The sequence below is a fragment of the Anthonomus grandis genome, chromosome 5, assembly GCF_022605725.1.
Source record: "Anthonomus grandis grandis chromosome 5, icAntGran1.3, whole genome shotgun sequence".
Lineage (NCBI taxonomy): Eukaryota > Metazoa > Arthropoda > Insecta > Coleoptera > Curculionidae > Anthonomus > Anthonomus grandis.
The window spans coordinates 8,536,444-8,549,113 of record NC_065550.1 but is presented as its reverse complement, the minus strand read 5'-3'; the positions used below and the strand labels follow the sequence as shown (position 1 = coordinate 8,549,113).

Below are 12,670 nucleotides of genomic sequence, written 5' to 3'. Positions count from 1 at the left end.
AGTACTTGTATAACAAATTAGACCCTTTGACCTGAGACCTTCATGTACTAAAACAATATCTAAGGACTTAAACCTAAATAGCTTCAAAATCTGGCGCATCTTCAAAAACGCTCTCATTTGCAAATCACACCACACTGCTCTTAATACTAACAAAGATGATCAACAATTATTGTGAATTGGAAACAGTATCTTGCCTCACACAGTATCCACTATATAATCGAGACTCAATATTTTATAACTTGCAAATGTTAAAAGTATGGATTTTAGTAATCACAATTTGACATAGCGATCAAATGATACACCTTTTTTCTAGACGTTTTTATGAAATATTAGGACTTCTCCAGTTTGACAAAAATTCCGAGAGTTAATTAGAGGCAATGTGGTTCTCTCAAATCAATTAGCTTAAGCATATCCTCCAGTAATAGAAAGCAAAATCATATTGATCTCAACTCAACTACCATTTTTATCTACATTTAGGATTTATAGTAACAGAATCTTCACTTAAGCTTTTAGGTTACCTTAATGATTGAGATGAGAAAATCTTTGTTCAATAATTTATTGTTGCTGGGTGTTTTATTCTTCACTAATATAAGAAACAATGGAGAAATTTCTTTAAAAACCTGGATTTGTATTTTAAATATATGCCAAATCAACATAAACAGATATCTTAGAAGTAATTATTTTCACAGTAGATATTAGTTTGATTCTCTTGGATAAGTTATGTCAACAATTTAACAGTTAGTTATAAAGTCCAACGTTCCAATTAAATAATACAATTTAGTAAATGATAAATAATAAAATAAAAATATTTTAAATAAATATAAAAGTGATTAGCCCGTGACAATACCATAGCGTATTTTTAAAATTTGTATTCATAAAGATCATAGGAACATCGTTGTTTTTTTTGTTAAAAAACGTTTCATTCAAGGATTTTGTTTTAATATAATATATTTAAGGTAAGTTTCCTAAATATACCAAAAAATATGCAGTGCTTTCATTTCAAAACGAACCACCCTTAATAACTTCTTAAAAAACAAAAAAACTTCTTAAAAAAAACTCGTCAATTTAGATATTCAGGGGATATTTAATTTCATATTTGACAAAGTTCTGTCTATCACCTCCTCACCTCTAGCTAACCTCACTTTGATATGTCATGGGAACCTCCATCGGGTGACACAACATTTTAAGTATAATTAAAGTGTAAAGTAATAATTAACAGTGCTAAAAAAATGAAATCGGTTGACGTACAAGCGAATAGTGAGCTAAAATGTTTGGTAATAATATTTTATATGTCAAATGGCTATCCTATAGTGTGATACATCATTTTAAACGGCAGACAATCTATCACCCAACGATCTATAAAAAATTTAAGTTTATACACTTATAAACAGTAAGGGTTTGAAATCTGTTTAAAAAATAAACAATTTATTTTATTAAGGGCTCGAAATGTGCTCTATTATTCGCGAGACAATAATAAAGTCTGTTTTGAAACTAAAAATTCAGAGATTGGAGGGACACAAAGTTAATATGGTCTCTGTTTTGAAACTCCTCGTGAACATTGGCAATTGTTTATCCGCTATAAACATTGGCAAGTAGTTTGATCCTTAAAATCATTAATATTTTCAGGTGAGGTTTTATGAACTTTGCTTTTTAAATACCCCAAAGGAAAATATCTGGTGGCGTTAAATCTGGCGACCATGCGGGCCATTCAATTGCACCAAGCCTGCTAATCCACATCCCTGGAAACTGTTCATTAAGTTTATGAACAGATTATTAAGTTTATCATGTTTATTACCATACATTTTTATTGGTAAATCGCCTCAACCTGCAGTAATTTTTTTCTCAAAGTAAGATGGAAAATTGCCTGTCATTTAAAATAATGACCATTTGCCCTACCGAAGGAGGTGATTGACAGAACTTTGTCAAATATAAAATTAAACGTCTCCCTGTATATGTAAATTGACGTGTGTTTTTAAGAAGTTATTGACGGTGGTTCGTTTTGAAATGAAAGCACTGTATAAAAATCGTTGGATCACCGAATATTCACAAGTGATCAAATGCTAAAATATTTAGGCAATACTTATCTTTTTCAGCTATTTAGTGTTATATAAACACCGACCCCCAATTCTGATATTTACATATTATATCATTTAGTTGTCATCGTTTATTATTAAAATTTGAGAAAGTTATTTATTAATTTGATCTTAATTTGATATTTTATGGTTTTATCTTAATGTTATGTCGACTTATGATATGCTGACAGAATTTCAAAAAACACGTCAAATTAGATATACAGGGAGACGTTTAATTATGGATTCATTATTTCTAGATATTTTCGCTAACTATTTACTTACACATTTACCGATTTCCGATTGATTTTTTTTGGTACCATTGAATAGAGAATTTTACGCTGCTTACTATGATGTATCACACGATGGGGATGGGGATGGATCCCATTTGACATATTAAAGTGAGATTAGCTGGAGGTGAGAAGGTGATTGACAGAACTTCAGTAAACGCATAATTAAACGTCCCCCTGTATATCTAATTTGACGTTTTTTTTTTTTTTTTTTTTTTTCGTTTTGAACTGAAAGCACTGTATAATACGCAAATCGAAATTAATTTCCTGGATACTTTATTATTAACACATCGTTTTTAGAATACCAGAAGTTTTATATTTAATGTGCACTAAAAGTAAAATTGTGTGTTTTTACTAATATAGCTAAGAGCTTTAATATTTTCATTAGAACGACGTTATTCTACAGCACACTATATTTACCTTATTAATTACCTAGGAAGTGCAAATGCTTATCTTGATCTTTTCTTTTTTTTTCCACCAGCGGGTCTACTTTGATTTTTATTTGCCACATTATCAACTCAGTGTTTGATAGATGAATTATCTCCACTATCCGACACATATGTACAGTAAGTAAACTTCTTCAAATTGTCGCTTTTAATATACACAAATTTAAAAGATATGAAAAATCCTTTAAATTTGGTTGAAACCTCTAATATTGTAAAGAAAATAACTAATAATTAGTAGTAAGTAAACTTATATTATTATATTTCATTATTATCTCATTATACGCTTTTTCGGATGAAGGATCTGGAAAAATACTTTGATATTTAAATTAAATTAAAATTTATATACCGTGCATTTTATGCTTAAAATAAAAAATATCAGGTTACTTAACAGTATAAACTAACACATATCCAGGGATAAGTATCAGCAACCTTTGTTCCTAGGTCAGCAAATATTTGAAAGATCAGACTCTACGTTAAAAAAAAACTACAAAAAATCAGGTAAATTCGCTGAGAAAGTATGTAAATAATAAAAATTGTATGATAGTAGCTAAAGTAGCTTATGACGGTGATTACTTTCCAAATAAAAGTAATTCTAACATGGAATCCGGTATCCAATAAAGAACTAGTGCAAATATATCGGTGTTACCAAATTTGTATATTTTCTAAATCGTTTAGAAGATTTATGTGATAAAAATGTCTTTATGTTGCTGTGTAAATATATTTTTTTTAACATTTATAACTCTCTAGAAATATATAACTATTACAAAATTATAAATATATTCTTGTAAGCTTTATTTTGTTTATATTTCGAAATGCTCTTACATTAAAATTGAAAGACCTAACTTCGATTCCAAAAGCCATTCAAAATGCAAATTAAACAACAGGTCCAATAACATATAACACATTTTACGTCAGCAAAAGACAATTTGGCACGCAGATAAAACTACGCTCAGTATGTAATTCCAATCGGCAATACCTTTAATGTACCTGAGACAATCTTCTTAGTGCGAGGTTTACATCAGTCATAAACGGTTATTACAGTTTCAACTGTGAAACAAGATGTATTTATTTCAAAAGGCCAAATTACTACTTATACAGGTAGGAATGTTGCAATAGATTTCTCAATTTTCTTGCTTATTTAAAAGGAAATAGAACATTATTTTCATAGCATAATTTAAATGCATATGATTTCCAGCTTATTAATGTAGGGCTTTTAAACAGTTTATATAAAAGCATTAACAAAAATATATTAGCTTAGCGGCTATATAGATTCATATCGCCTGACAATTTTGTTGTAATTATATACGCCGCAAGATCCAGCACTTTATCTGATCAAAACGGTCAGCAAATGACCCAGTTTACACGAGATTGGATCTGCTCAATAAGAGCCAAATATAGGAGTGGAGTATTGGTTTCAACATACTAAAATTAAAATTATAATAGGCGGAATACACAATTTTAAAGATACCTTGTATGAAGTAAAATTGTATTATATTTTAATAATTTCATAAATACTCAGATCTTCGACAGTATGTTATAATACATTATAATTGTTGAAGCTATGTATATTTTCACTAAACTTTCAGACCAAGAAACTTAATAGTTTCTGCCAGATACAGGTGACCAATTACGAATCCAAATAGCGTATTTCCTGTAAAAGGGCCACGAGCAGCGACTCCCTCAACTTTCTGAAATTACCATAAACGATTAAGTCAAAATGGAGGGTCACACGAATGGGCCAATGAAATTTAAGAGGAAATTGATGTTCTATTGGGGTTGAGAACAGGACTTTCAATTGAAAAGTGGATGTCAATTCGTTCTTGTATCATATAATATAAATACAGAGGATTTTTTTCAGTATTGATCGAATGCTCCACTGTTGTCTAGTCTCAAGGAGATTGAGTATTTCCGATATATTTCTTTTAATCATTTAGAGTATGACTTATTTCAACATTAATTAAAGCTTATTTTAATATTTAAATCGCCCACTACGTCCGTCATGGCTCAATTGATTGCTCTAAATTGCTTTCTTTCTGATAAGTTTTTCATGTGCATGAGATTATTCTCGAATAAATACTTACGACAAGATTTTCTGACTAAGTAATGGTAGTATAAGTGTTAATTTACCGTTCTTAGACACGACTTCACTTGCTTTAAATATTATGTTTGGTTTTATAGATTGTTGATCTCATATATATATATATTTATTTTTATTTAAAAGATACAATTAATATGCGAGTTTTTGTAAGAATTAGTACCTTTAGCGGCATTCTAAGTCATTTTTAATTTTATCTGAACTTTAAGGAATATATCTCGTTGACCATATCGTGAATTATCATTCGCCCCATAAAGTAAATAGCTTATTATACTGTGATAATAAAAAATAATACTGCAGAATTGATACTATTGAGGACTGCATTAAACTCCAAGCAGGCATTAACTCAGTGAATCAATGGTGAAAGAATAACAACTTACCTCTAAATGCTGTGTGGTCTCCTACTTCTTAAAAAAGAACTGTGTTACTTATAATAGAAAATTGATAATGTGCCACTACCAAGATCAACCCACTTCAAAGACTTGGAAGTCATATCGAAGATATCATAAAAAGAAGTTATAAAATGCTGGGTTTTGTTATCAGGAACTCTCCATTTTTTGAGAATATCTCTAGCATTAAACTCCTGTACTTTACCTATGTACTTTACCTATGTTTGTTCAATTTTGGAATATTCTTCCCAAGTCTGGTCGCCATACTATCAGAACCATATTCAAGAGCTTAAAAATACACAGCGAAAATGTCTTGAATTCCTTTGGTTTAAATGCAAAAGAGTGTACCCGGAAATTGGCTTCTCACATGATTGTTTGCTTCAAAGATTTCAGGTAAAACCCTTACCGGAAGGAAGGGATTCGGCAGATTTACAGTTCTTACATAAATTAATTTATGGTTCAAATGACTCGTCAGAGATCTTGCAACTTCTAAATTTACGCAATCCTAGGCTATCAGCTCGCAGTTCTTAAACTTTTTACCTTTCAATACCTCGAATCAACATTACAAAATTTTCGCCTATACGTAGAGCTTGCAATACATACAACTCTATACAGAATCAATGCGATATATTTAACTATAGCCTAGCCGAAATTAAAAAAATTCGCTTAGTTTAGATAATCTTGTTTTCTTCTTTTTTATGTATTTATTAATAATTTATCATATCTGTAATATTAATTTTATTTTGATAAGATGATTTCATGTTTATATACATCGTTTCCTTTCTATTATTGGAATTTCTCTATTAAGTGATGTAAATAAATAAATAATCAAACCAAACCAATCTTGAAACCATGGTAAATCTCAATTATAACATTTTATCTTTTTAAAATTTGATAAAAAAGGTAGCAAACGTTGTGAATGTGATTCCTCTTGTATACTATATACAAAGATTTGTAAAATTTTTTGTGACTTATTTATTGGTAATTCTATAATATTAATGTATATAAATGTAAATAATAGAAATTTTTAGGCGAATAAAAAATTACAAACTATTATAACGTTAAGTCAATAACCGCCATACCTATTTTTTTTTAAATTTATTAACTTAGTATTGTCAATACGGTAGGTAGTAATTAGTATCCAATAACGAAATGCATATTTCCTAAGGTAAAATCCTAATTAAAATACCGGTCGAGTGACTTCGTCAAACTTCGTCCACGTGCTGTGAAGCACCGAATGAACCGAAAAGATTTGAATGAAACGAACCGAGTCCGCTGAGATAGATTAGGAGTTCGTACGGGCGCGACGCAATCTCTAATCGGTTCAGTTAAAAAGTTTGACGTGGTATAAATGTGGTGTTAGAAATTTCCCAAATCCATGAAATCAACAATTTACGTTCAGGTGGAAGAATTTGTTATTGTTGATATTTATAAGTGCATTTTTCTAGACGTATTTTCAACATTGGTTCTACTGGAATTTCAGTTTATGAAGTATAAACTAACTAGTAAGTGATCTATTATAATTATTTATCTTTTAATAATTTGGGAAAGTAATTTGCGTTTCTTTTCCTAAAAATAGCTTACCAAATTATATTAGACAATCCCTTAACTTGTGTGTTTCAATATTTTTAGGAAATAAAAAAAAGTCAACGCATAACTTAATTAAATAGGGTATACCATATTTAATAGTATATAATAATATGGTATGTATACCTTATTTAATTAAGTTATGCGTAAATTTATTTTCTTTCATGCAATGTTGAAGTGATAGTAATTATTATATAGTTTTTACTACAAGAAGAACTCTAGTGAAATCTACTGAAGATTAATACTATTTTTAAAACTTTAAAAGATGTATTTATAATTCCGGGTTATATATTAACGCAATATACAAGGTGTTTTCAAAGTTAAGTCATTCACTTTAACACCTTGTAAAACTCGTCAAAAAAATTAACATGCTAAAAATCACCTATATAAAAGTTGAATAGTAAGAGAGTTACTTCACATTAATGATTTTTTTTTATTTTTTAAGTTAAATGGCTATGGATTTTATAAAAATTGTTCAAAATGATCCCCATTTAAGGTAAAATAAAAATCCTGCAGTCTTCCTCCACTTATTTAGGCAGCAGGATTTTCATTTTACCTTAATCTACTACTCCACTGCAAGTATTGACTATTTCTTCATTATCCCCATTTGTTTTATTAACACACAATCTTGATTGGCGAAGGCACGACTATTTTTAAGCTTTAACAATAAAATCCTGATGTCCATGAATTAAATCACAAGAATTTTTAATGCGCTTTTGCACATATACACATACACCAACTCTTTCAAATAGCCTCCACAGAAAAAAATCGCAAGTAGTTAAATCTGGGGAGCAAGGAGGCCAAGAAATGGGTCCAATAGGGCGCATTGGAATTCATTATTCAGATGTTTATGAACTTCTCGTTTAAAATGTGGTAAAGCCTTATCATGTAGGAACCACATATCCGTCTCACATTTAGATCTTCTAATAATTAAATTGTAGCAGATTGTGTCGAAGAAAATGTAAATAAATTTTACCGGACAGTCGAGGTGAAAAAAAGTAGGATTAAAAAATAAGATTGAAAATTAGATCTTTTTACAGCATGCGGATTTTCTACTGCCCAAAAATGATTGTTGTGGAAATTTTGCACTCCTTTTCGTGCAAATGTGGTCCTGGGTGTACACATAATTAAATTCATAAAATCATCATTTCTGCCGAACTGTTCTAAAAGCCACTGGCAAAATACAACTCTTATAGGATGAGCTTCAGGTTGTAACACTTATACCTGTTGAGAATGAGGAGGATAATACTATTCTTGTCGTGTTGTCTTTCACACTTTACTATGAAAAACTTTAACTTGAGCTGCTATGGCTCTAGTACTCACTGTTGGATCATCTTCAACCATTTCTAAAATATCTTCCTCAATTTGTAGCATATCAGATTGAGCAGCTCTTTCAGCGTGGCCTCCTCGTTGTTTTATTAAATATCCTGTCATACGAACCGTAATAACTAAGTTTACAAACATACGTGGGCTGGATGATTTCTTAAAGGAAACCTTTTCGCATACAACCTGCATGCTGCGGCTGCATTTTGTTGGCACTGGACATAGGTAAGAATTATGTCTAGTAGTTTTCGTAAACATGGGCCATTTTTCGATACAAAATAATTAGACAAATAAAATACATACGATTAAAAGACTGATTCAACTGATCGAACCCGAAAGATTCGTAATTGAAACCATACATTAACACAAATTTTGATAAACGCCACAGTAAATAAAAACGGTAAAAATTTTCAAGGCATTCGACGAGAATATCAAAAACTTAATTTAACATTCTTATTTTTTCAAATTTTTAATGTTTTACTATCTTCTTTATTATGCAACTTTTATATAGCAGCTGATTTTTGGTATATCAATACATTTTGAAAACTCCTACAAGCCGTTAAAATAACGCAAATAAAAGTTATAGAGAAAATTCAACAAAATCCATAATTTATGAGTCGTCCACAATCTATCGCCCTTTTAAAAACAAAATACAGGTCGGTTTAGTAAAAATGCTATTTTTTTAATTTAACTAATGCTTCTGAACAATATTCCAATCAGGATTATTCCAACATGGTTTTTGTGTGAAGTACGGGCTTTGTAATGGTAGTACTCTGGTGTAAAAGTGTAATATGAAAGAACATATACTTATAGAAGAAAGGGGTCATTTAGATTTTAAATAAAATATCATGGATCCGGTTACTAATTCTCTTTAATAATAATCCAGCAGATTAGCAGCAGAGGAGCGAGTACTGCCTTAAATGTGCCCCATAATATCATTTGGCGACGTTTGTAGAATCATAAACTTTATCCATATCCAATAAATTCAAAGGTTGGAAACTGATGACGAATAATGAATTTTTAGTAGGTGCTTGACGCTGTTTGTTTACGGATGAGTCGCAATTTACAAGAGATAGAGTGTTTGAGTTGTTATAAACATGCGTATTTAGGAGCCGAAAATCCGAGCATGGTGTGGACTTTAACTGACGAAATTTATTTTAATTTTATTCAAAACGTTTTACATCAGGAGAACCTTTTTCACCGAATAGAGAATGCTTGTAATTAATTTTGAAATAACCCAGAGCTTTTTCTAAATTTGGTACACCAAATTATTTTAAGAGACTGGAAATGCCTAGAGCAAAATGCTGGACATTTTGAGCAGTTTCTATGATTTTCCGTACATACGTTTTGTCTTGTTCTTTCTATGGAGAAATAGAGAAATAGTAGTACATACATATATCTAAGCTTGAAGTCGATTTTTTTTATCTTAGCAAAAAAACGGTAAATGCAAATCTTCCTGATTTATTTTGCGTAATATTTTTGGACTTATTTAATTCAATCCACAAATTTTATAAAGAAGTTTTATGCGAAAAAATAAGCCATACATTTCTAATTAGTATATTTCTTTCCTTATTGGCTAACAAAGTAATTAGTATATTTCTTTCCTTACTGGCTAACAAAAGAAAATAATATAATATAAAAGCCAATAAACTTTTTATATTAATCAACTTGTTATAATCACACCTATCATTTTCAAGAGTATAAGTCCATTTCTTTTATATCTCAAAATAACAGTGTAAAGCTAAATAAAAATGTATAAAAAATAATTATGTATTCTTACAACTTTTTTTAAAATACCCAATTTTTGATCTTGTCATGAAAATATGCTATTTGACCTAAAAGATTATAATACAGCACCTATAAAAAATGTGTTAGGATTTTTAGGAATAAATAAAATATTTTACATATCTTTTAAAGTGCTATAGCTTTGCGAATTAGAGCATATCTCTGAAAATGATCCTAAATGTTTAATCTAAAGTATCACATTTATAAACTTTTATATTAGCAATTTTAAATGTTATAATGATTAACTGCACTAATTTTTAAAAAAATAGTGTCTCATTTAGTTTTAAGTAGAGAGTTTTGAGAGTAGAAAATTTTGAAATAAGCCTATACCATTTAACTTTAAAGCAATAGTGTCAAGATGTTAAATGAAACATCTTATATCCACTTTTTAAGGTTTACCTCTATAATATTTTTATTTTTGAAGGCAGTATTTAACGATCGTGTAGTATACGCCTAAGTATTTATATAATTGCTTTCAATCGTTAACAGTTCTTGGGAATCTCCTTTGCCATGATACCTCGATTTTCTCAACGCTACTTTGTCATATCAACATTTTTATCAACATTTCATCAGTGGCTTAGTTAGTTAGGTTAGGATAATGTTAACAATATAGGACTTTTATTAAAATATAGGACATAACTTTTTTTTATAAAATACCCCTTATCATTTGATTGAGAAAATATACATTTGGGACTATATGAAACAAAATATCTTGTAAATGGCCGCCACGGCTTTGGTGGCATATGCGTATCCTATTGAAGAAATTTTCAATAATGTTAAAGTATACATGTGGTGGTATTTCATTGTCCAATTTTAGCTTTCAATGCTTCCAGGCTTATAGGCATGAACCTGTGACGTTAAATCGCATAACCGTAGAGGCCAATTGTGGTCACCAAATCGGAAAAAACATGACTAGGATCAAACTCGCGCAAGATCGTCAATGATATGTGGCATCGTCTTGCTGAAACCACGTGTTATCAAGATCAATAAATTCCAAAGAGGCACAAGAAACTGTGTTATCATAGTACAATAACGTTCGCCATTTAGCGTTACTGCATTACCTTCTTCATTTTCAGAGACAACCGGTCCAATTATTCCTCCAGACCATAATGAACACCATACAATAACACGTTGTCGATGCACTGCTTTCTAATGAATCATTCGTTTCCTTTTTTAAGCGCCAAATGCGACAGTTTTAGACACCTATTAATGAAGCTTTTGAGGTGAAAATGGGCCTCATCACTGAAAATGATTTTGTTTGCAAAATCAGGAGGTTGCTCAAAGATCCAATTAGTGAATTCTCTTAGTTGTTCAAGGTCTGTTGGAAGGTGAGTCAGTTGGATTTTGTCGGCATGCAGCTGTAAATCTTTAATGAGAGTTTGCAGAAGAGTGCCTGTTGAAATGTTCAATTCTTGTGCCCAATGATGTATTGACGTCTCTGGTCTTTCTGCCACATTCTCTAAGCTTCCGTGATGTTTTATTCGGAAGGACCTCTACGAGCTCGTATCGTGGGTTTTGCATCACTTGCCGGACCAGTAATTAAACTTTTACCATTTTGATAATAATTTTTGACAATCAGGACGCGTTGTTCTACGCCATGTTTACTAACTCTCACCTGTAAACCTTCCATCTGTCACGTCATGATCATGTGACATTATGACTGCCAAACATGTCGCGCAATTCAAATCTTGCGTTTTTATTGAAACATTCTTTATTATATAATTGTAAAAGAAAATGTAACCTATATTTTATTTTTTACACATAAATGTTTATACAATCAAGTATCTAGATGTAAAACGTCCGTATTACAGTATTAAATCATGACACTAACTTATTAACTACATTACAAAAATAAGAAAGAAAAAAAAGAAAGTAAATTAGAGAAAAATAATATATCACTTAAACCATAAATATCAAATACAAGGCAAGCAAAAAAAAAGCAACTTATAACATTAGCTCTAATCACATGATCAAAAGAAATTTTTTTTTAAATTGATAAGTGCATTCAGATATTAAATTTTTACATAACAATTTAAATTTTTTATAGAAGTACAATTTCTAACATTACTTTGCAGTAACTTATACAGTTTAAGTTTAAAATAATTTATACATTGATCGAATGTTAAAAATATCTTTACTAAATAGTAATTGAATGGCGTACAATTTATCTTTTTTTTTAATAAATTTCTAAATATATTTAATTTGTACATTATTATAATGTTCTTTCCACACCAATATACCATATCTTATAATTGATTCCACATTTTACACATCATAAATAATTACATATTATTTAAAAATGCCCTCAATAAATAAAATTTGTGAATTCGTTTTCGAGTTTTGTTGGAAGCATAATCAACATGTACTTGCCATTTCACAAACTTATCAATTACAGCTTCAAATTCTGTAGATAAAGTTGAAGTTGTACTAGAATAGAACTATAATGTGGTCTATTTACATTAGTAAGTGAAAAAGATATTATGTATGCTATTTTAACAAGTTTAATAATAACTTAAAGGTTTGAATCCAATTTTTGTGCCAAGTCATTCCTGAAATCACAATGGCCGTATCATCTCCAAGATAGTAGTAGATCATTTGCTTTTATGCTTAATATCGAGTTGACATATACTTTATAAAAATGTCTGGGCTCAAAACTGTTCCTTGTAGAAGGCCATTCTTAATTTCC

At 30.0% G+C, this 12,670-nt stretch overlaps 2 protein-coding genes across 5 annotated transcripts in view; one reads left to right on the top strand and one right to left on the bottom strand.

Annotated features, from left to right (window-relative positions):
* Positions 1-12,670, bottom strand: part of LOC126736458 (zinc finger MYM-type protein 1-like) — a 93,546-nt gene that overhangs the window by 15,621 nt on the left and 65,255 nt on the right. The window lies entirely within an intron of this gene.
* The window catches only part of LOC126736462 (transcription factor AP-2-epsilon), a 150,868-nt gene that overhangs the window by 112,917 nt on the left and 25,281 nt on the right, over positions 1-12,670 (top strand). The gene's annotated exons all lie outside the window — the stretch shown is intronic.